Source organism: Macaca fascicularis, chromosome 14, assembly GCF_037993035.2.
Source record: "Macaca fascicularis isolate 582-1 chromosome 14, T2T-MFA8v1.1".
NCBI classification, from domain to species: domain Eukaryota; kingdom Metazoa; phylum Chordata; class Mammalia; order Primates; family Cercopithecidae; genus Macaca; species Macaca fascicularis.
Window position 1 is genome coordinate 128,748,089 of NC_088388.1, and position 25,329 is coordinate 128,773,417.

Consider the following 25,329-nt stretch of genomic DNA (forward strand, 5'->3'; position numbering starts at 1 on the left):
CTTTACACCTAACTTCCAGTTAATAGGAAATTCGGGGAGAAAGAGGAATAAATGAAATGACATTAGGAGGGCACAAATCCAGAATGTGGGTATATTTTACAAGACAACTGGTTTGGTCAATTAGGTGTCAAGAAAAAAGGAGGGAGGGAACATTCATCCTATTCAATTTCCCCTGCAAAAAGGAGAGGGGATGGATACTCTTCATTTTACAAAAAACACTAAAGACTTAATCACCAAATGCAATCAATGCATGAATCTTGACTGACTACAGCTGGGGGCGGAACCCTCAAAGACACTTTGGAACAACTGAGGAATTTTGAAGATGGAGTTGTTAATTTTAATAGGCATTAATAATGATACTGGGGTTAGTAGGAGAATGTCCCTATTTTGAGGAAACACGTGTTGAAACATTTGAGGATTAAGGTGTTTGCAGCTTACTTTCAAATAATTACACACATACAGAGAAAGACGGGAAACAATATGGCAAAAATGCGAACCACTGAATTGGTTATTCATTGCATTGATTAGCATTTTTATTCATTGCATGAATAACCGATCACAACTGTATAGAACCAACCTCTGCAAGACTAAAATTTTTCATAACAAAGTTAATAAAATTGTACTTCTATTGAGAAGTACAGTAGAAAGTACCCGAAAGTACACCTACACCGGAATTATATTTGGGTTGAAATCTAAACTATCTTACTACTCGTGTGTCCTTAAGGCAAGTTATAATTCTTCGTATCACTGAGTTTGTCACTTCTATAAAATTCAAGTAACAATATCTGCATCACTAGGTTGTTCTGAGAATTAAGTACAAATGCAAAAATGCCAAGCAGTACTGCACAAAATAAATAAATCTGGTTTTCATAATCAATATATTACTAATAATCCCAAAATACAAAACTACAGTACAACGTTCATTATATTCACATTCTATGAGAAGGGGGAACTACATTAGGTAAAATTATTATTAATCCACTGACAGTCCCAGTGAAGTAATGGGGGAAATGAAGATTTATACAGTATTTTTTAAACCCAAGAATTCCAACTGAACACCTAGAGAAAAGGAAATCAAAATTGTGCAGCTTGCTTCCGGTATTAGCCGATCTTCAAATAAAACACTAAGAAAATAAGTGGAAGTTACAGAGAATTTCTTCCTGACTTCAAGACATTATCTACTTACATGCTAAAAAAGAAATTAAGTTTTTGTCTTCATTTCTGTAAGTTCCAAAAAAAGCACACAATTACAGGGTTTTATTCTAAATTCTGCTTGGATTCATAGAACTCACATGGACGCAATTTCCTTTAATCAGTTCTAACGTACCTGTCATTTCTCGAGGTAACCCCTTTTTCTGATTAGGCCAGCAATAAAACGACTAGATGCAGAGTGATCCTCAGGAAGGAAAGAAAAAAAGGTGTTTGTGTGTGTGTGTGTGTGTATATACACATACACATATATATATATATATATATATTTTTTTTTTTTTTTTAAAGAAGTGCCATCTTTTTCTTTCCTGTACCAGAGAAAAAGCAAAAGGGGAAAGGAGGAGAAAAAAAAAACAGGTCTGAACCTCCCGGGTTCGACCAGGTGAGAGGTGGCAACACCTCCGGCCGCTCCGGGTTAGGGTGTTGGGCAAATGAGCGTGCAAAGGACAGGCAGCTCCCCGGAAGGTCGGGGTAACTGCTCCGGGACCGTGGGGCCCAAGGCCGGTCTCCTCCCAGAAGGATTAAATGCCACCGAGGGGATCCCGTGGGGTGTCTCCCGGCGCGGACCAGGGTGACAGACCCGCTCTCCACTCCCTCCGGCGCCAGGTGGGGGCCACGCGGTGTCAAACCCGGGCAGCGTGCAGGGGCCGCCCCCCGCGCGACCGGAGCCCGCCCTCCCCTCCCCGTTACCTGCGGGCGGCGGCGCCGGGCCCGGAGGCCTGCTGCTCCTCCTCCTTCTCCCGCCAGGCTGGGGCGGCGAGGCGGCGGCGGCGGCGGCGGCCCGGGGGGAGGGGGCGGAGCGCGCGGCTCGCTGCCTCTCTCCTCCCCCGGGAGGCTCAGGGGCCCCTATCTCGGGCCGCCGCGCCTAGGCCCGTGAGCAGCCTGTGGTTGGGGCATGGCGGCACAGCCCACCGGCGTGCCCGCGAGGTGGGAGTGCGAGGAGGCGGGGAGGGAAGCACCCCAGCGCTCGGAGGGGCCAGAGGGGAGGAGCCAGGGGGCCCGGGAGCCGCGCGCGGGCGGCCGTTGGGGACGGTTGGCCGAGGGCAGGCGGCTGTTTGGGGAGCGCGGCGACGGCTCGCGTGTTCCCAGCGGGGCGGGGTGGGGAAGGGGAAGGGGACTGAGGGGAGGGGAGGGGGAGGTTGGGAGGGAGCCGCCGCCGCGCGCTTGCGGGCCGGCGCCGCCGCCGTTGCCGCTCCGCTCACTCCAGCCTGTTTGGGGGCACTTTGTTTGTGTCCCACAATGCTCTGCGCGGGCGGCCTGACTGGGGAAGGGGAGGAGAAGGGGGCGGGGCGGAGCGAGCTCGGGGGCGGGGCTCAGGGCGGGGAGGGGAAACGTGATGATTGCGCAAGCGCAGAAAATGGGCCCTCCTGACCGTCGGGACTTGCACTGTGGGTGACTCCGTCTCCTTAGACGGTAGAGCCTGCGTGACCCAGAGAGGCCGTGAGTTTTGACACTGTATTTTTGCATATGTGTTCACAGGTGCAGATTTACGTTCATATGCCCCGTAAGCCCTGTCCCATTTGTCCTTCCTCTAAGCCGTCCTCTTACCCAATTTCCCAATCACACCTGAGAAGCATTTCTCCGCAGGAGTCACGCTTACAGCATGTTTTTTTTATCGAATTAAAAACATAACTCCTATTTTCTCGGGTAGTTTTGTAGCAAGGTCGAAATCGAAACACTTCAGCCCCTCTTCGGCGAGAGAGGTTAGTTGGTAGGGTGCCCATTGTTCACCCATGGAAACAGGCCTGCCAAGGGCCGCCCCGCAGACAGGTGAGCCCGCGCCCCCGTCGTGGGCGGACTGCGACCTGCGGCGGGTGTCTGGAGTGCGTGGCTCCTCGGGCTTCCTCGCAGTGCTTGCTGTCTGCCATTCTAGCACTTGCCTCGGTGACCTGGCAGGACGTGCGGCTCTTGAGATGAGTGGAGAAATGGACTCCCAGGTCCCTCTCGTTCCTCCAACACAGGGACACCTAGAGCTGCTCCAAAAGTATACCTAACTTCTTCCACAACCGTGCATCTGTCATTTTTACTACACCATCACTTACTTCCCTGGCCTTCCCGGAGGAAGTGTGCGGGCCATCGCGAAGTAACCGGTACCGCCCGGGGGTTTTGAAGTTCTTGGTCAACTGCAAAATCAATCAACCTCGGAGTTAAAACTCCTACGGCCCTGAGTCTTGGTTTCCCCTGGCCGGGCGGGCAAGCGCTCTCCGCACCGCCCCCGGAGGTCATACGGGCGCCCGGGCCTGCAGGCGGCAGCGCCCCAGGTGCCTGGGGGCGGGCGGGGTGCAGGCAGGTGCACCTTGGGCGCTTTGTGTTTTCCCACACCTCCAGCTTGCAAACCGAAAGACTTCTTTCCAGAGGGTTCTGTGCGAGGTGGGTGGACGTCCCGCTGAAGTAGAGTGGATTTTCCTTTTGAAACACTTGGCAGCATCTCACATTAATTCACTCTTTGAGAGACAAGCAGCCAAGCACCTGAACACCCTGACTCTTGAAATCTTCTTTAGGAATAAAGGCAATAAAAACAACTTCTGTTTTTATAGTCCTTCGCAGTTTCCAACAAGTTTTCAAGTATGTATAATATTATCTAATCCTCACAGCAACTGTAATGCACAGGTTTTATCACAAGTTTCTATTATTATTCCCACTATCATTTCTATTATTCCCATTTCAGAGATGAGAAAAATCAGAAAGATGCGAATTAGGCCCAGAAACTTTTGCACTAAGATTTGAAGAGGGGAAGAGATAGAAGGCGAAATGCTTACCTGGGAGAGGACTGGCGGCCACAGAGCAGGGCTCAGGAAAGGGCAGGAGCTGGGGCCCTGGTAAAGAATATGTGAGAATCTATGTAGGTGGTAAGCAACTGGACGAGAATCAGGGTGGAAATGAAGTAGTCAAATCCTATCTACCTCTTCCAGTGCCTTTAACAGGATAGTCAGTCAATAAAGACCATGAGGCAAGTCTTTTCTAAGTGTTTCTCCAGGGGCTGCGGTGGCAGCTCTTCAACTACTACACTGACACAAAAATTTGCTTTCTTTTGTAGTACAACTTGAAGTCAGGTAGAGGAATGCCTCTAGCTTTGTTATTTTTGCTCAGAATTGCCCTAGCTTTTCAGGGTCTTTTGTGGTTCCATACAAACGTTAGGATTGTTTTTTCTAATTCTGTGATGAGTGTCATTGATATTTTGGTAGGGATTGCACTGTACCTGTAGGTGGCTTTGGGTAGTATGGATATTTTAACAATATTAATTCTTTCAATGAGATTTCTTTTTTTTTTTTTTTGGTTCTCTTCATCTTCTTTCATCAATATTTATACTTTTCCGGGTAGAGATTTTTCACTTCTTTGCTTATATTTATTCTAGGTATTTTATTTTGCTTTTTTGTAGCTATTGTAAATGAGATTGTTTTCTTGATTTCTTTTTCAGATTGATGGCTGTTAGTATATAGAAAATCAACTAGGCTGGGCACGGTGGCTCACGCCTGTAATCCCAACACTTTGGGAGGCCGAGGCAGGCGGATCACGAGGTCAGGAGTTCAAGACTGGCCTGGCCAACATAGTGAAACCCCGTCTCTACTAAAAATACAAAAAAATTAGCTGGGTACGGTGGCATGTGCCTGTAGTCCCAGCTACTCAGGAGGCTGAGGTGAGAAATCGCTTGAACCCAGGAGGCAGAGGTTTCAGTGAGCCGAGATGGTGCCGCTCCAGCCTGGTGACAGAGCAAGACTCCGTCTCCAAAAAAAAAAAAGAAAAGAAAAGAAATTGATTTTTGTATCCTGCAACTTAACTGAATTCGTTCATCAAAGTTCTGAGAGATGGAGTCTTTAGGTTTTTCTAAATATAAGAACAAGTCATCTGCAAGCAAGGATAATTTGACTTCTTCCTTTCCAATTCAGTTGCCCTTTATTTCTTTCTCTTGCCTAACTGCTCTGGTGAAGCCTTCCAGAACTATGTTGGATAGGAGTGGTGAAAATGTGTATCTTTGTCTTGTTCCAGATCTTAGTGGTGAAAATGTGTATCTTTGTCTTGCTCCAGATCTTAGTGGAAAGGCTTTCAATGTTTTCCTGTCTAGTGTGATATTAGCTGCGGGTTTGTCATACATGGCTTTTATCATTTAAAAACTTTTTTTCCCTTAGATTATTCCCTTGTCTCCTCTGCTTTTCCCACTTAAAAAATTTTTTTTGGGAGACAGGCTCTCATTGTGCCATCCAGGAGTGCAGTGGTGCAATCATAGCTGAATACAGCCTCAAACTCCTGGGCACAAGCATCCTCTGGCCTCAGCTTTCCAAATAGCTAGGACTACAAGCGTGCCACCATGCCTGGCTAATTTTAAAACTTTTTTGTAGAGATGGGTCTTGCTGTGTGAACTCGGGCTCAAGCGATCCTCCCGAAGTGCTGGGATTACAGGCTGAGCCTTTTCCTGCTTTTCTTTCTCATTTAACATTTAAATATTTTATCATCCTTCCACTCCACCCCCACCTCAGATCTGAAGATTTTATTAACTAACAGGTGACTGTGAGGCCCTTAAGAGTTCAATGCTAGATGCTTGGAGAGGGTGTGAGAAAAAATTCAAAGAAGATTAACTTTGCAGGAGCCCTCTTGTCTGTTTTGGCTCTGGGCAGGGTCAGTTTCTGTGGCTTCTGCAGCCTCCCACCTTTTTCCTTCTTGAGCTGGTAGAGACTTGCCTCTGGGTTGCTGGAATATACACACCTTTCTTTGACATTAGGTTAAATAATACTGCTGGGAGGATTTTGTGAAATCAGAATCCTGTACACAGGTGAAACAAACAAATGTAGACAGTGTGAGGAACCTTTAATTATTAACCCGGTGTGGATGATTCTGAGGAATTCAAATTCCAGGCAAATTCCAGGAGTTATATTTCAGCCACGAGCTGTCTGGGGGACTAAATTCTGCAAAAGATGGCACTTCCTTGTGGAAGACCATTAGAACTGAATGGAAACTTAGTTATTTAGTCCAAAAGCATTAGCATTAAGGCATGAATGCTTTCTACCTGCCCTTGCTTCCTTATAGGATTATACAACTACATATATAAAAAATTAAATTTACTCTCTTACCCTAAAATTTATACATCTTCTGGTGTTCACATTTTACCATTTACCCAATGGAGCAGATTGACTTTGCTACTTCATTATTGTATCTCAATTCCAATCCATCAACAAGTCCTGTTGAATCTGTCCCTCTCCACTGCCGCCGTCCTAAAATAAAATGATACTAGCTTATGCCTGGAGAATTATAATACCACTCATGTGGTTTCCCAAATGCATTCTCCCTTTTCCTCATTCTCTACGTGGTCGCCAGAGTTGTAATGCATAGCAGTCATGTCAGCCAACAATGGCTTCCTATTGCTCCCAGGATAAAGTCCCAAACCCTTAGCATGGCTTTCACACCACTACGCAATCTGGGACCTTTCAGTGTCTTGAGCTTCATCTCTTGACTATGCTTTTTCAGGAAACATGCCAGTTGCAGAGGCGGTTTTGTTTTTTCTTTTCTTTGTTTTTTTTTTTTTTTTTTGAGACAGAGTCTCACTCTGTCGCCAGGCTGGAATGCAGTGGTGGGATCTCGGCTCACTGCAACCTCTGCCTCCCAGGTTCAAGCGATTCTCCTGCCTCAGCCTCCTGAGTAGCTGGGACTACAGGCACACACCACCACACCCAGCTAATTTTTGTATTTTTAGTAAAGACGGGGTTTCAGCACATTTGAGACCAGGCTGGTCTCAAACTCCTGACCTTATGATCTGCCCGCCTCGGCCTCTCAAAGTGCTGGGATTACAGGCATGAGCCACCACTACCAGCAGTTTTTTTTTTTTTTTTTTTTTTAACATCTTCTAAAATGCTATGCTCTTTCTCCACTATGTATATTATTTCTTCTGTGTAGAAATACTGTACTCCATTCCTTAGCTGATATCCTTTGAATCCTCAGGTCTCTTCTTTTACATTTAGATGCACATATATAGACACATACATATACATATCTCAGCTTCCTTGAGATATAATTCACATACCATATAATTCACCCATTTAAGGTACGCAATTAAATGGCTTTGGCATATTCACAGAGCCGTGCAACCATTACCATAATCAATTTTATAACGTTCTCACTACCCAGAAAGAAACACATACCTGTTAGCAGTCACTCCCATTTTCCCCCAACTCCTCGGCCCTAGGAACCACTAACTTAGCTACTTTCTGTGTGTACGGATCTGCCATATATTTCTTTTTTGCAGTTTCAATGAGGAGCTGTGCCATGTTTGGCTGGTATAGCGGTTAAGTCCTCTGCATTGTTTTCCCTCTCTCTTTTTTTCCCAGCATTTCTAAAAAGGGACTAGGTTGTTTGCCCTATAGTGTTTGCCACAATCTGGATTTTGTCAGCTGCATCCCTGTGGTGTATTTATGTTCCCTTATCTGCATTTTGTGTAATTTGGCAGTAGGGTCTAAATGTTTTATCAAATTCAAGTTTAATTTTTGGCAATGTTACTTTATAGGTGGCAGTGTACTTTTCCACTGAGAGACACACGGTGTATGCGTGTCCTCCTTTTTGTGATGTTGGCAGCCATTGATGAGAAAAGCCTAGATCAATTCATTCATTAGGAGTTTTTAAGTGGTGATATAATGCTATCATTCTTCATTTACGAGCTATTGTACAATGTTTCTACCAAGGGAAATTGCCCCTTTTTGGTTATTTGATTACCTAGTGATATTGTTTATATAGGAAAGCAGGATAAATGCTTGATTCTTTCCCTTTTACCAAATAATATCTTAATTGTTGCCACTTTTCTCCTTTCTCAACCACTACCATCCTGATCCAAAGTCCTTAACCTGACCCCCAAGACCTTGAGTCTTTGGGATCCTACTCCTTTTGTAAGGTCCTACATGATTTGGTCCCCATCTCTGCAGCCTCCTTTCAGGCCACTTTCCTCCTCTCACTATATCCAAGCCAACTGACCTATTTTCATTTCCTAAGTCACCAGAGTTTTTCCCATTTTGGGGCCTTTGCACGTATCCCCTCACCTGAAAAGCTTTCTCCAACTTCCCCTAACTCTTATCTTTCAATCATTGCTTTCTTAAGGACGACTAGGTTGGTCTTCTGATTATATCCTCTCATACCACCTTCTGTTTGAGCTTCATGGCACTTCTTATACAGATGCTCCTCAACTTATGATGGAGTTATATTGCAATAAACCCATCGTAAGTTGAAAATATCATGTCAAAAATGCATTTATTTATTTATTTGAGATGGAGTCTCACTCTGTCTCCCAGGCTGGAGTGCAGTGGCACAATCTCAGCTCACTGTAACCTCTGTCTCCTGGGTTCAAGCGATTCTCCTGCCTCAGCCTCCCTAGTAGCTGGAATTACAGGCGTGCACCACCATGCCCACCTGATTTTTGTATTTTTAGTAGAGATGGTGTTTCACCACATTGCCCAGACTTGTCTGAAACTTCTGACTGCAAGTTAACTGCCCTCCTCGGCTTCCTAAAGTGCTGGGATTAAAGGCATGAACCACCACCACACCCAGCCAAAAAAACATTTAGTACATCTAACCTACCAAACATCACACTGACCTACCTTAAATGTGCTCAGAACCTTTACATTTGCCTACAGTTGGGCAAGATCATCCAACACAAAACCTATTTTACAGTAAAGTATTGAATATCTCATGTAATTTATTGTGAAAGTGGAAAATAGAATGGTTGTATAGATAGGTAAAGTACAGTTTCTTTTGTATATTTATCACTTTACACTGTTGTAAAGTAAAAAAATCTCAAGTTGGGGACTGTCTGCAGCTCATATTTATGCTTATTTGTGATAAGCATATATCTGATAATTTATATAATGTCTGCCTCCTTGCTAAACCATAAGTTCCATGAAGGCAGCAATCATATCTACTATTTTTCTTCTAAGATTAACTTAATGATTGGAATATAGTATATGCTCAAAAAATAAATGTTGAAGTCATATTTGGGAAAAATAAAATACTTTATCTTAGCCGGGTACAGTTGCTCATGCCTGGAATCCCAGCATTTTGGGAGGCAGAGGTGGGTGGATCACCTGAGGTCAGGAGTGTGAGACCAGCCTGACCAATAGGGTGAAACCCCATCTCTACTAAAAATGCAAAAATTAGCTGGGTATGGTGGCAGGCACCTGTAGTCCCAGCTATCCAGGAGGCTGTGACAGGAGAATTGCTTGAACCCGGGAGGCGGAGGTTGCAGTGAGCCAAGATCACGCCACTGCACTCCAGCCTGGGTGATGGAGCAAGACTCCATCTCAAAAAAAAAAAAAAAAAACTGTATCCCAACTTGTAAAGAGTAAAGATAGCTAAGATTTACTGAGTTCTTCTGATACTCAAATCTAAGTAATCTGGCTCCAGAACCTAAGGGATCAGGTTGAAATCCCAATATAGGCATACCTCAGAGTATGTGGGTATATTGTGGGATCAGTTCCAGACCATCACAATGAAGTGGGTCACACACATTTTATGGTTTCTCAGTACATATAAAAGTTAAGTTTACACTATACTGTGATCCAAGATTGTCCAATCCATGGCCCGCAAGCTACACGCAACCCAGAACAGCTTTGAATGTGGCCAAACACAAATTTGTAAACTTTCCTAAAGCATTATGAGATGTTTTTGTAATTTTTTTTTAGCACATCAGCTATTGCTAGTGTTAGTGTATCTTATGTGTGGCCCAAGACAATTCTTCTTCCAGTGTGGCCCAGAGAAGCCAGAAGATTGGACATCCCTGCTATAGTCAGTTAAGTGTACAAGAGCGTTATATCTAAAAAAAATAAAAATTAAAAATACTGTATTGCTAAAAAGTGCTAATGATCATCTGAACCTTCAGCGAGTCATAGTCTTTTTGCTGGTGGAGGGCCTTGCCTCAATGTTGATGGCTGCTGACTGAGCAAAATGGTTGCTGAAGGTTGGGGTGGCTACAGCAATTTCTTAAAAAATGAGACAACAATGAAGTTTGATGCATCAATTGACTCTTTATTTCACAAAAGATTTCTCTGTAGCATACAATGCTGTTTGATAGCATTTTACCCACAGTAGAATGTCTTTCAAAATTGGAGTCATTCCTCTCAAAGCCTGCTGCTGCTTTATCAATTAACTTTATGTCATATTCTGAGTTCTTTGTTGTCATTTCAACAAAGTTCCCAGCATCTTCACCTTTATGTTTATCTTGAGTAGATTCCATCTCAAGAAACTATTTTTGGCTGGGTGTGGTATATGCCTATAATCCCAGTATTTTGAGAAGTCAAGGTAAGGGACTCACTTAAGACCAGGAGTTCAAGACCAGCCTAGGCAACATAGTGAGATGCTATCTCCACGAAAAAAATTTTTTTTTAGTTAGCCAGATGTGGTGGCATGCACCTGTACTCCTAGCTAATTGGGAGGCTGAGGTAGGAAGATTGTTTGAGCCGAGGAGTTTGAGGTTACAGTGAGCTATGATTGCACCACTGCACTCCAGCCTAGGTGACAGAGCAAGACCCCGTTTCAAAAAACAAAACACTTCCTTTGCCCATCCATCAGAAGCAACTCCTTATTGTTCAAGTTTCATTATGAGATTGCAACAATTCAATCATATCTTCAAATTCTAGTTCTCCACTTCAAATTCTAGTTCTCTTGCTATTTCTGGCACATCTATAGTTACTTCCCCTGCTGGAGTCTTGAACCCTTCAAAGTCATGAGGGGTGGAATCAGCTTCTTCCAAAGTCCTGTTAATGTTGATATAGTGACCTCCTCCCACAAATCATGGATGTTTTTAATGACATCTAGAATGGTGAATCCTTTCCAGAAAGTTTTCACTTTGCCCAGATCCATCAGAGAACTCACTATACATGGTAGCTAAGGCCTTTTGAAATGTATTTCTTAAATAAGACCTGAAAGTAGAGGCCGGGCGCGGTGGCTCAAGCCTGTAATCTCAGCACTTTGGGAGGCCGAGATGGGCGGATCACGAGGTCAGGAGATCCAGACCATCCTGGCTAACACGGTGAAACCCCGTCTCTACTAAGAAATACAAAAAATAGCCGGGCGAGGTGGCAGCGCCTGTAGTCCCAGCTACTCGGGAGGCTGAGGCCGGAGAATGGCGTGAACCCGGGAGGCGGAGCTTGCAGTGAGCTGAGATCCGGCCACTGCACTCCAGCCTGGGCTACAGAGCGAGACTCCGTCTCAAAAAAAAAAAAGAAAAAAAAAAGAAAGTAGAAATAACTCTGTAATCCATGGACAGCGGAATAGACAATGTGTTAGCAGGCATGGAAACAACATTAATCTTGTACATCTTCATCAGAGCTCTTGGGTGACCAGTTGCACTGCTGGAGAGCAGTAATACTTTGAAAGGAATTTTTTCTGAGCAGTGGGTCTCAACAGTGCACTTAAAATATTCAGTAAACTATGCTGTAAACAGATGTGCTTTCTCCTTCAGGCTGTGATGTTTCATTTATAGAGCACAGGCAGAATAGATTGAGCATAATTGTTAAGGGCTCTAGGATTTTCAGAATGGTAAATGAACATTGGCTTCCACTTTAAAGTCACCAGCTGCTTTAGCCCCTAACAAGAGAGTCAGCTTGTCTTTTGACACTAGCCACTGCCTTCTTCTCTCTAGCTATGAAAGTCCTAAATGTATCTCCTTCCAATCTAAGGCTGTTTTGTCACAAGAAGCATAGCTTTCAGCTTATCTCAGCTTTTGATATGTCTTCCTCACTAAGCTTAATCAATTTTAGGTTTGTTTTAAAGTGAGAGACGTGTGACATTTCCTTTCACTTGATCACTTGGAGGCCATTCTAGGGTTATTAATTGGCCTAATTTCCAATATTGTTGTGTCTCAGGAAATAGAGAGGTCTGAGGAGAGTCAGAGAGACTAGAAACAACTGGTCAGTGGATCAGTAGGAACACACATGTTTATTAAGTTTACCATCTTATATGGGTGTGGTTTGTGGTGCCCCTAAACAATTACAATAGTGATCAAAGTTCACAGATCACAGATCACCATAACAGTTGTAATAATTAATGAAAAAGTTTGAAATACTGTGAGAATTATCAAAATGTGATAGAGACATAAAGTAAGCGCATGCTGTTGGGAAAATGGCTCCAATAGACTTGTTTGATGCAGGGTTGCCACACATATCTTCAATTTGTGTAAAATGCAGAAGCTGCAGAGTGCAATAAGGTGAGGCACAATGAAACAAAGTATGCCTATATACTCCAATCTGTAGGAATACACCATACAAGTCTATATATTGAAGAGGAATTAACCTCAATTTTGGGGGGTTCTAAATTTGTAAATCCCAGGAAAGAGACTTACTGGTTTAGCTTAGTTTGAGTACTCATCCCTAAACCAATCAACTAAAATCAAGGCAATGGGACTATTATAAGAAAATGCAGCTTTCATGCCAGATATGTGGATGCTATGGGGCAGTTTCCAGGAGAAGGAGATCTACCAGGCGGACAATCTCATAGTAGAGCACATGCATATTTCTTTCCATAGTCTAATTTCATAAATTCTCTTGTCTAGCATAGTGCAGTTTTCCCACGTAGACACCTTGCCTACTCAATGAGAAACAAGTAAAAGACATGACCAGCTACTACATCTATCTTTCATTTCGAGAATCTCAATTGATCAGGTCTGGATGTAGTTGCATATAATTTTGCAATCTATGGGCTAAATGACAAATGTAACAGCCCTCAAAACAAAACAATCATATCTTTTGCAAAGGTTCTAAGGTCAGCTCCTGTTGTATGAGAAATTACCTTGGGGCAATGGTAGCCGCCTAGGCCTTAGGCAAAGCTATCTCAGGGAAAGACCCACGGGCCAAAGTAAGTATTTAGAATCCCACAATTTATTAAAAAATTTAAAACACTCACTGAGAAGTAAGAGGAAAGAGTGAGGTAGATTAACACCCTTTGGATAAGGTGCAAGCAGGGTAGAAGGACCATACTACCTGAATCTGGATTACACAATGTTCATATTCCTGTCTTTCCCCTTGCTGTGCCAGTTTTTCTTTCTGATAGTGTGGTTATAAGGATCAGAGGTGATGTTTGAGCAAGGGATCCAACAGATGAAAGGTGTATGGAACCAGTGTACACAGGGACATGTATGCATGACAGTAGCTGTATCTCATCAATCAGCCTGATGAGTAGGTCTCAATTTCATTTGCATTTTGGGGGCAAAGGACAAGCGGGGTTAGAATGATATCAACTATGAGTGGCTGATGTAAGGCTTCAACAATGTCAAGGGCTTAATGTCTCTCATGTATATTTAGTGAATCATGAATATTTGCGATGCCTTGGTCCTTCCTTCCCTTTCTATCAACTTTAGAACATGTATGTTCTAACATGTCTCACATGCCTGTTAGAAATGCTTGTTCTCCAGTGCCACAAATAAATAGCACTTGAACATAAATTTAATTTTCTCAGCAAGGCCATTTTTACTTTCTGCAGAAAGGGCACACTCACCAGCAGTTTTGCCACGAGAGTACACCGAACAAAGGAGACAGGGTTATTTATAACCTGACACATCTACCCTACTGCTGTGTACAGTTTCCATTGCCTGGAATGGGACCCCACATTCTCTATTTGTCCCGATTGGCTAGCAGCTTAGAACTTTCTAAAAGAGGCAAAGGCAGAGGATAATAAAGGAAGGAGGCAGTAAATTGTGGGATGCTGAGAAAGGTAAAAATACCTCCAAATAAGGAAGAGGAACAGGCTATGACCTAATGCTTGCTTGGACCTGTATAAGCATGCCAGGGCAAATATTTAGGCTACGTTGTGGGAGCTAAGAACACAAAGTACCTTGATTTCTTTATTATGGCTAGCAGATGTCTGAGAATGTTAGCACATGTCTTTGAATAAATTTTGCTTCTAAGAGAAGTTACTATTTATTCCTAATTAGACAGGGAGGAAAGTCTCTTTGAAGAGGAACCTCGACTTTACTTTTTACATGCCATTTGCTTCCATACTTGGTTTCATTTAGCCTTTTTATTTTTTGTTTTCTGCTCTATTAGTAAAATTGAAAATTCTCTAAAAATTTAAAATGTGCATTACAAATCAAAGATCATGTATAGTCAAGATTACCGTTGAAGATCTCTTATATTGCCCATAAGGCACAATATATTGCATTTATGAGCCACCTTGGAGGCTGATGTTCTGTCTCTCAGTAAGTCCAACCTAGAGAATTTACCTTGCAGCATTGGAACAGATGGCTCATCCTTCTATTGACCCCCAGAGAAAGTCATTGGCTTGCATGTAGGACCTCTAGGCTTGGACTCAGACTGCTAGATGCCCACACCATAAGAGGCACCTGGGAACAGACCAACTGAGAGAATGACACGTTTGTGTCTTCTGTCTTCTGCTTACTCTGGGCATTAATTTGCTTAGTCAAATGATGCTTATACTTCCCTCTCTCAAGCCCACTTCAGTTCGTATGAATTAAATATGTGTATGTTCTATTTCTAGGGTACAAAAAGTATTAAATGATGAAAGACAACTAGAATATCCACAATTAAAAAAAAAAAAAAACTCTTTAAAAAGAAGAAAAAAAAAAAGAGCAACCTACAGAGGTCACTTGCCCAGATCTTCTAGCACATCTTGCTGGAGGAAGACAATAAAGTAGATCATAGGGCCAGCAAACTTAATGTGCACCGGGTTTGTTAACTACTTCCTTAAGCGTGGATTAAGTTCAGTATGGCTGCCCCAGGATTCTGCTAGGAGAGTTTTCCTTATTTGTATCCAACAGGGCCATCCTTGAGTATAACGATTAATATTATGTGTCAACTTGACTAGGCTAAGGGATACTCAAATAACTGGTAACACATTATTTTTGGGTGTGTCTGTGGTACACCCAGATGTGAGGATGTTCCTGGAAGAGATTAGCATTTGAATCAGTAGATTGGGTAGAGATCACCCTCACCAACATGGGTGAGTGTCATTCAATCCATTGAGGACTTGGATAGAACAAAAAGGTGAAGGAAGGGTGAATTTGTTCTCTGTGCTTGAGGTGGGACATCCATCTTCTTCTACCCTCAGACAGCTGTGCTCCTGATTCTGAGGCCTCAGGACCCATACCAGGATTTCCATCAGCTCCCCTGGCTCGCAGGCCTTCTGACTTCTGACTCACCATGGGCTCTCCTGGATCCAGCTTCATGATGGCAGATCGTGGGACTTCTTGGCCTCCGTAATCACATGAAACAATGCCCACAGTATGTCTCCTATTAAATAAATATATATCTAATCTCTTATTGGTTCTGCTGCTCTGAAGAACCCTGGCTAATACACTACGAAAGAGCTTGGGGAGGATTCCTCTGAAGGGGACTCTGTTATTTTAGCAGTATACTCTATGTTGGTGAATACATTTGAGCTGGGTCTTATCTTACAGGTTGAGTAATAATCACAGGTGATTTTGCAAGAATTGAGTTTTATTTTATTTTATTTTATTTTGCATGGCTTAAGACTGAAACAGCCCATTGCATTCATTTTTGAGGACAGTGTTTGCTAATAACCCAATGCAGAAATCATTTGTGGTTAGGATTATGATCTAATCATTCACCAAACTTATAACAGATGATCTTCACTCAGTCGCAAAAAAATTGCACAACAGTGGGATAATTAATATTTTCTAATAAAAAAGTGGAACTCTCATAGTAGCCATCTAGATGGGGGAGAAGGTGTTCTCATTTCTGTTATGTGTTTTTAATTCTGTTTGGCAGTTATATTATATTTTTCTGGCTCATTCATTCTTTTGCACTTAGATGACTATTTTCTGTCATCTCTTCTGTCAGTCCTCCAATACCACTCTCTCAGTTACCTCCCTTACCACTCTCTCTCCGTCACTTCCCTTACCACCCTCTCAGTCACCTCCCTTACCACTCTCAGTTACCTCCCTTACCACTCTCTCTCAGTTACCTCCCTTACCACTCTCTGTCAGTTACCTCCCTTACCACTCTCTGTCAGTTACCTCCCTTACCACTCTCTCTCAGTTACCTCCCTTACCACTCTCTCAGTTACCTCCCTTACCACTCTCTCTCAGTTACCTCCCTTACCACTCTCTCTCAGTTACCTCCCTTACCACTCTCTCTCACTTACCTCCCTTACCACTCTCTGTCAGTTACCTCCCTTACCACTCTCTCAGTTACCTCCCTTACCACTCTCTCAGTTACCTCCCTTACCACTCTCTCAGTTACCTCCCTTACCACTCTCTGTCAGTTACCTCCCTTACCACTCTCTCAGTTACCTCCCTTACCACTCTCTCAGTTACCTCCCTTACCACTCTCTGTCAGTTACCTCCCTTACCACTCTCTCAGTTACCTCCCTTACCACTCTCTCAGTTACCTCCCTTACCACTCTCTCAGTTACCTCCCTTACCACTCTCTCTCAGTTACCTCCCTTACCACTCTCTGTCAGTTACCTCCCTTACCACTCTCTCAGTTACCTCCCTTACCACTCTCTGTCAGTTACCTCCCTTACCACTCTCTCAGTTACCTCCCTTACCACTCTCTCAGTTACCTCCCTTACCACTCTCTCTCAGTTACCTCCCTTACCACTCTCTGTCAGTTACCTCCCTTACCACTCTCTCTCCGTCACCTCCCTTACCACTCTCTCAGTTACCTCCCTTACCACTCTCTGTCAGTTACCTCCCTTACCACTCTCTCAGTTACCTCCCTTACCACTCTCTCAGTTACCTCCCTTACTACTCTCTGTCAGTTACCTCCCTTACCACCCTCTGAGTTACCCTCTTTACCACCCTCTGAGTTACCTCCTTTACCACCCTCTGAGTTACCTCCTTTACCACCCTCTGAGTTACCTCCTTTACCACCCTCTGAGTTACCCTCTTTACCACCCTCTGAGTTACCTCCTTTACCAACCTCTGAGTTACCCCCCAATACCACTCTCTCAGTTACCCTCCCTTACCACTCTCTCAGTTACCTCCCTTACCACTCTCTCAGTTACCTCCCTTACCACTCTCTCAGTTACCTCCCTTACCACTCTCTCAGTTACCTCCCTTACCACTCTCTCAGTTACCTCCCTTACCACTCTCTCAGTTACCTCCCTTACCACTCTCTCAGTTAGCTCCCTTACCACTCTCTCAGTTACCTCCCTTACCACTCTCTCTCAGTTACCTCCCTTACCACTCTCTCAGTTACCTCCCTTACCACTCTCTCAGTTACCTCCCTTACCACTCTCTCAGTTACCTCCCTTACCACTCTCTCAGTTACCTCCCTTACTACTCTCTCAGTTACCTCCCTTACCACTCTCTCAGTTACCTCCCTTACCACTCTCTCAGTTACTCCCTTACCACTCTCTCAGTTACCTCCCTTACCACTCTCTCAGTTACCTCCCTTACCACTCTCTCAGTTACCTCCCTTACCACTCTCTCAGTTACTCCCTTACCACTCTCTCTCAGTTACCTCCCTTACCACTCTCTCAGTTACCTCCCTTACCACTCTCTCAGTTACTCCCTTACCACTCTCTCAGTTACCTCCCTTACCACTCTCTCAGTTACCTCCCTTACCACTCTCTCAGTTACCTCCCTTACCACTCTCTCAGTTACCTCCCTTACCACTCTCTCTCAGTTACCTCCCTTACCACTCTCTCAGTTACCTCCCTTACCACTCTCTCAGTTACCTCCCTTACCACTCTCTCTCAGTTACCTCCCTTACCACTCTCTCAGTTACCTCCCTTACCACTCTCTCAGTTACCTCCCTTACCACTCTCTCTCAGTTGATGCCCATCATAAAAAAAACTACTACAGGCCGGGTGCAACGGCTCACACCTATAATTCCATCACTTTGGGAGGGTGAGGTGGGTGGATCACCTGAGGTCAGGAGTTTGAGACCAGCCTGGCCAACATAGCGAAACCCATTCTCTACTAAAAATACAAAAACTTAACTGGGCATGGTGGTAGGCACCTGTAGTCCCAGCTACTTGGGAGGCTGAGGCAGGAGAATTGCTTGAACTTGGGAGGCGGAGATTGCAGTGAGCTGAGATTGCACAATTGCACTCCAGCCTGGGTGACAGGGTGAGACTCTCAAAAAAACAAAAACAGAAACAAAAACTCCTACAAATGTGGTGGCTTAAAACAACACACGTTTTTTATCTCACAATCTAGAAGTCAGAAGTTGGACAGAAGTCTCCCTGGGTTAAAATCAAGGTATCGGCAGGACTATGCCTGTTTCTGAAAGCCATACAGAGAAGTCCTTTTTGCCTTTTCTCCTTTCTAGAGGCCACTTGTATTCCTTGGCTCTTGGTCTCCTTATTCTATCTTGAAAGCCGGCAACTCTTCTGCCCCTTTCCCCATCGTCACATGTTTCTCAACCATGTTCTTCTGCCTCCTTCTTTCTTCCACTGTTATTTTATTTTATTTTTTTTTGAGATGGAGTCTCACTTTGTTGCCCAGTCTAGAGTGCAGTGGTGCAATCTCAGCTCACTGCAACCTCCGCCTGCCAGGTTCAAGCAATTCTCCTGCCTCAGCCTCCCAAGTAGCTGGGATTACAGGCATGCACCACAATGCCCACCTATTTTTTTGTACTTTTTGTAGAGACGGGTTTTCACCATGCTGGCCAGGCTGGTCTTGAACTCCCAACGTTGGCTTCCCAAAGTGTTGGGATTACAGGCATGAGCCACCGCACCTGGCCTCCTTCCACTGTTTTTAGTAATAGCCATAGTGAAGATATAATTCGCATACCATGTAATTCATGCATTTAAAGTGTACAATTTGATAGTTGTTAGTATATTCATGGAGTTATACATCCATCCATTACCAGAACCAAGTTTGGAACATTTTCATTATCCCCAAGAAACCCTGTGCCCTTTAGCAGTTATCTTTTATTCTTGCCCGTCACTCATTCCTAACCCTTGGTAATCACTAATCTGCTTTCTGCCTTTATGTATTTTCCTCTTCTGGCCTTTTCCTATAAATGGAATCACACAGCATATGCTCTTTTGTCACTGGCTTTTTTCACTTGGCATGCTTTCAAGGTTCATCCATGCTGTAGCATATCTCAGTACTTCATTCTCCTCCTCCACTTTTAGGGACTCATGTAATTAGATTGGGCCAACCCGGTAATCCAGCAAAAGCTGCCCATCTCATGGTCCTTACTGTTTTTTTTTTTTTTGGTTTTTTTTTTGAGACGGAGTCTTGCTCTGTAGCCCGGGCTGGAGTGCAGTGGCCGGATCTCAGCTCACTGCAAGCTCCGCCTCCCGGGTTTGCGCCATTCTCCTGCCTCAGCCTCCTGAGTAGCTGGGACTACAGGCGCCCGCCACCTCGCCCGGCTAGTTTTTTGTATTTTTAGTAGAGACGGGGTTTCACCGTGTTAGCCAGGATGGTCTCGATCTCCTGACCTCGTGATCCGCCCGTCTCGGCCTCCCAAAGTGCTGGGATTACAGGCTTGAGCCACCGCGCCCGGCTGTCCTTACTGTTTTTTGGTTTGTTTTTCTTTTTGAAACGGAGTCTCGCTCTGGTGCCCAGGTTGGAGTACAGTGGCGTGATCTCATCTCACTGAAACCTCTGCCTCCCAGGTTCAAGTGATTCTCCTGCCACAGCCTTCTGAGTAGCTGGGATTACAGGCGTGCGCCACCACACCCGGCTAATTTTTGTATTTTTAGTAGAGATGAGGTTTCACTATGTTGGTCACGCTGATCTCGAACTCCTGACCTCAAGATCCACCCGCCTCAGCCTCCCAAAGTGCTGGGATTACAGGTGTGAGCCACCGCGCCCGGCCCGCGGTCCTTACCCTTCATCACATCTGCCAAGTCCCTTTGGCCGTGTAAGGTAACACAGTCACAGATACCGGGGTTTAGGACATGGACATCACTGGGGGGCCATTACTCAGTCTACCGCAATGAATATCCTTCCTATTTCAGAGAGAAAATAAAAGCAGTCAGAGAAGAATTTTGAAAACTCTTTATCTCCACGGCCTTTCCCCTGTTCCCCAGCATGTGGAGCCGCGGACTCTGCCTTCCGCCCATCACGATGGTGCAGAACCTCATATCCCAGCGTTTGTTACCACAGACTTCCCCTTTCTGTCCTGCTAGCAGAGGCCATGCTGCCACTCCGCCTCGGACCCCTTCTCCTCTCGCTTCCTCAGTGGCACTGTTGGAGCTACCCTCCCCTCTCCTGCATTATCATTTCTTACTTCTCTCTTGGATCATTTCAATCGGCATAAAACAACTTGTAATTTCACCCTTCTGAAAACAAAATCCTTTTTTGACCCATTTCCCTCGTCTACTAGCGCCTCATTTCTTTGTTCCCCCAACTCTTTACAACAAAACTTCATGAAAGATTTGTCTATGTTGTTTTCAATTTTTCTTTTCAATTGTGGTTTTTTTTGGTTAGAGAGTCACTAACAAAATTTTTTTTTCTTTTTCAATTCTGTTTTTTTTTTTTTTTTTTTTTTTTTTGCCGCGGGGGCGGGGTTCTCACTATGCTGCCCATTGTGGTCTCGAACTCTTGGGCTCAAGCAATCCTTCTGCCCTGGCCTTGCAAAGTGCTGGAATTACAGGAGTGAGCTACCATGCCCAGCCAATTTATTGTGGTTAAGTATATATAATATAATTTACCGTTTTAACTGTTTTCAAGTATACAATTCAGGGGCACAAATTGCTTTCACAATGTTGTTCAACCATCAACACTGTCCACTTCTAGAATTTTTCATCATTCCAAACAGAAACTGCATACCCCTTAACCAATAGCTTCCATTCTCCCCTGCCCCCCAGCCCCTAGTAGCACCATTCTACTTTCGGTCTCTGAATTCGACTATGCGGGGTGCCTCTGTAAGTGGAATCATGCAATATTTATTCTTTTGTGTCTAGCTTCTTTCACACAGCATACTGTTTTAAAGGTTTGTCTATTTGGTGGTATGAGGCAGAATTTCATTCCTTTTCATGGCCGAATAATATTCCATTGTATGCATATAGTACTTTGTATTTATCCATTTTCCTTCTTTTTTTTTTTTTCTGAGACAAAGTCTTGCTCTGTCGCCAGGCCGGAGTACGGTGGCACAATCTCGGCTCACTGCAACCTCCGCCTCCTGGGTTCAAGTGATTCTCTTGCCTCAGCCTCCCAAGTAGCTGGGACTAATTTTTGTATTTTTGTAGAGACGGGGTTTCACCATGCTGGCCAGGATGGTCTCGATCTCAACCTTGTGATCCGCCTGCCTCAGCCTCCCAAAGTGCTGGGATTACAGGTGTGAGCCACCGTGCCTGGCCCCATTTTCTTGTTGATGGACACTTGGGTTGTTTCCATTTTGGGACTATTGTGAATACTGCTGCCATGAACATATGCATACAAGTATCTGTTAAGTCATTTCTCTTAAGTTCACTACAGTCAGGCTTTCACTCTCACTGGTCAACACAAATTGTTCTTGTCAAGGTCATCAGTGACCTCTGAGTTGCTGCAGCCAATTATCAGTTCTTCATTCTCATCTTATGTAGCAGTGCCATTTGCATTGGTCATTGCCTCCTCCTTGAAGTCTTTTCTTCAGTTGACCTCCAGGACACCACCACACACTCCGAATTACCTTTCCACCTCACTCGCCACTATTCCTTAGCCTTCTTTATTAATCATGCTTACTGCCCCCTCTACAGTCTTTGGAACTATTCTCTTTTCTGTCTGCACTTTCTCCCTTAGTAATATCTTCCAATCTTAAGGTGACGCCGACTATTTACCTGGCATGTCCATTGGATAGCAAGTGAGCATCTTACATTTAACATGTCCCAGACTAAATTCCTGATCATCCGTATCCTCCCCATCAAAATATACTTTCAGTCTTTCTGAACTAATCCAATGGGATCCTTCTAGATGCTTAGGCACAAGTCCTGGAATCATCTTTTATTCCTCAATTTCTCTCCCATCTCATGTTCAGTCTATTAACAAATGCTGTTGGCACCTTCTTTAAAATATTTACAGAATCTGCCATGTGGGGTGGTACACACCTGTAGTCCCAGCTTCCATCTACTCAGGAAGCAGAGGTGGGAGAGTCGCTTGAGTCCAGGAGTTTGAGTCCAGCCTGGACAACATAGCAAGACTCCATCTTGAATACACACACACACACACACACACACACACACACACACACTTTGATCATTTTTCTCTGTCTTTACCACTACTGCCTTGATGCAAATCATCAACATCTCTTGCCTGGATTTTTTCCATAATCTCCTAACTAGTCTCCCTGAGTCTTCTTTCACCTCTCTCCAGTTAATACTCAATACATCAGCAAAATCTTGCCATTAAAATGTAAGTTTCTCATGTTGTTGTTGTGATTCAAGAAGCGGTGAAAGGCCGACTGCAAAGCAGTGAGACACTTATTGGGGTCTTAGGAATTGTGATTCAGGAGAAACAGATGTGGTCAAAGGCCAAATTGTTTTCTGAAAAAGAAAGGGGAGTAGTAATTTTTAAAAAGATGCCGAGGGTGATTACACTAGTTGTTTTGAAAGAATTATTGTTGGTAGAGGAGGCTGGTTTAGTACATGAATCCATAGTTCACTGGTTGTAGCTGTTTAGAAGTTATAGTGCTGGCAAAATTTATCTATTTTCCAAGATGTTTTGGTCATGGGGATTTGGCCCAGTTCAAAGGTTTAAGGCAAGTTTCTGGGGTTTTTTATTTCCAAGGTTGCAGGTTTTGTAGAATTAGTACTTCTTAGAATGGCTTCTCAATTTAATTTGATTTAATTATTCATGTATTTTTGAGGCAGGGTCTCACTCTGTCACCCAGGCTAGAGTATAGTGGTATGATTGCAGCTCCTAGAAATGTCGACCTACCAAGCTCAAGTGATCCTCCCCCTTCAATCTCCTGAATAACTGGAGCTACAGTCACACGCCATCACACAAAATTGATTTTTGTTGCTTTTAGTTGAGACGAGGTCTCACTGTGTTGCCCTTGAACGCCTGAGCTCAAGCAGTCCTCCTGCCTTGACCTCCCAAAGTGCTGAGATTACAGGTGTGAGCCAATGCACCCAGCCCTGATTTAATTTTAGAGCTCTGAACCAGAGTGATGCCATTTTGTATATCACATTTCACATTCCCCTGTTTTGATCAAGATCTGACAGGAGGCAGCATTGCTGATCAATTATTATTGGTTGGCCATAGATTTGTTATATATTTTCTTTGGAGCTAGAAATGTCTGTTTTTTAGAGTGGCTTGTGCCACAGAGGTGAGTTGTCAAAAGATAACATGCAGAAATTGGCCAAGTTTGAGTAACAGGGGAGCCATTTTCATAAGGAGGTTTGCATTAGTCTATGGCAATTAGCTGTACATCAGGAAAGGCATACATTTGATTAACCATGTGTAAAGGTCATTCTTCAGCCTTCTTTCCTGAAATAGATGATGAGATTTCAGGAAGGAGATATAAGGTGATTGTGTTTCTTTTGGTGAGAAGCTTTCTTGGTCATATAAAGGAATTCCAGAGGGAGATTCTCTGTGCCCTTGGAGAGAGAGGAAAAAGACAAAATTAGAGGGACCTTGATTCTGAGGCTTATTTCTGAGGCCTTTCCATTTTCAAAAGCCCATAACATGCCAAAGTACCATATTTTTGGGGAAACATTCTCCGCAGACAACATTTCCACATGAAACTTCCCTACGTGTTTCACACACTGAAAGCTGAGTTGGTGGCTGTGGAGAGAATATTTGAGTCAACAGCTGAGTGGCAAAGGATCCCATTAACCCAGTCTCCCATTTCTGGAAATAGGCCAATCCCATTAAACAGCTGTATCTGATTTCAGGAGATGGTGTTGCAGACAGGCTCTCACACAGAAGAAACACAGAGGTTAATGTTTGGAACAATATAAACCAATTTCTTTAGAGTTTGGAGGGCAGTCAGTTGAGGTGTCTTGATGTTAAACTCAAAGCATTCTATTTCTAAAGGAGAAATAGGCAGTAGCAATCTGACAGCTTTTCTGGTCTGTAATTTGCATATCACAAGGTTGTTTATTCATGAGTTTCAGCTTGCAGGCCCTCCGGAAAAAGGTATTAGCAATTTCAGTGAGTCCAAGTCAGAAAAATGGAATAAAGTTTTGGAAACATTAGTTTGGAGACTTGTAACCAGGAAAGAATTCAAAATTCAGTCTGAATTGTAGGCAAATCATAGAAACAATGGCCAGTGGTAGAATCTAGTAACAGGTGTACTATAGTTCTTTTCTGAAACATAATTTTTCAATCTCTAGTCCCCCATTTCTACCAAAGATAAATCATAACAGAACCAATTTATTGCTGAATAATTTTAGTCTTATTATACATGGCTTGATTATTTGCATAAAGTAAAGCAGTAATAGCGATTGGCTATATAGGCTCTTTATAAATTGGCTTTGCAGGGGCTTTTTCGTAAGAATCTCAGATTATATTTTTAAAAGCCGGCCGGGCATGGTGGCTCATGCCTGTAATCCCAGCACTTTGGGAGGCCAAGGCGGGCAGATCACCTGAGGTCGGGAATTTGAGACCAGCCTGGCTAACATGGAGAAACCCGTCTCTACTAAAAACACAAAATTAGCCGAGCGTGGTGGCACATACTTGTAATCCCAGCTAGTCTGGAGGCCGAGGCAGGAGAACTGCTTGAACTAGGAGATGGAGGTTGCAGTGAGCCGAGATTGCGCCATTGCACTCTAGCCTAGGCAACAAGAGTGAAACTCTGTCTCAAAAAAAAAAAAAAAAGCCTCTCAAGGGTAGGAAGCCAAGCCAAGGATTTTCCATCAGATTATACCTGTAATAACTATATAAATTGGATGAATTCTTGTCTTCTAAAGGTCCCCAAAATATCTTGAGGTTCCTGGGCCTGTTAGAAAGTGACATTCTTTACTTACCATAGGATCAAAAATCCTTTAAACAAACTGTGTAGGCAAGGAACCAGGACAGTCTTTTTCCAAATCTATTGGCTTTAAAGGCAGTCTCAATTCCTTAAAGCAGCGTGATCACATATGAAAATATGACATTCCAGTCGAAGCCTTGGTAAAATAACCAGTGTCTCTAATTGTGCCCTATCACAGAAGAAAACAGATTCTTACTGAGTTTATTCAAATACCTATATTGCCATAAAATAAAAATATTCGTTCATAGTTTCCAAATTTTGAAGATATCAGTTAGGGAGAAAAGTAAATGTTTCCATTTTACTTACAAAAGGATACTTT

General features: G+C 43.6%; 1 protein-coding gene and 1 long non-coding RNA gene across 20 annotated transcripts in view; one reads left to right on the forward strand and one right to left on the reverse strand.

Annotated features, from left to right (window-relative positions):
• The window catches only part of ZBTB44 (zinc finger and BTB domain containing 44), an 85,721-nt gene extending 83,298 nt beyond the window's left edge, over positions 1-2,423 (reverse strand). For 15 of the 19 annotated variants that reach the window (XR_012423933.1, XM_045369950.3, XM_045369949.3 and 12 more), the window contains exon 1: positions 1,900-2,423. The gene's annotated coding sequence lies outside the window, so the exon portion shown is untranslated. Of the gene's footprint in view, positions 1-1,327; positions 1,397-1,899 lie in introns of all 19 variants that reach the window. The other 4 variants (XM_074015648.1, XM_074015647.1, XM_045369946.3 and 1 more) reach the window with 3 other exon arrangements.
• Positions 2,025-22,456, forward strand: LOC135967170 (uncharacterized). The gene is made up of 3 exons (XR_010581080.2): positions 2,025-2,136; positions 15,241-15,413; positions 20,074-22,456. It is a non-coding gene; the product is annotated as an uncharacterized lncRNA (long non-coding RNA).
• Positions 22,457-25,329: the final 2,873 nt, after the last annotated feature.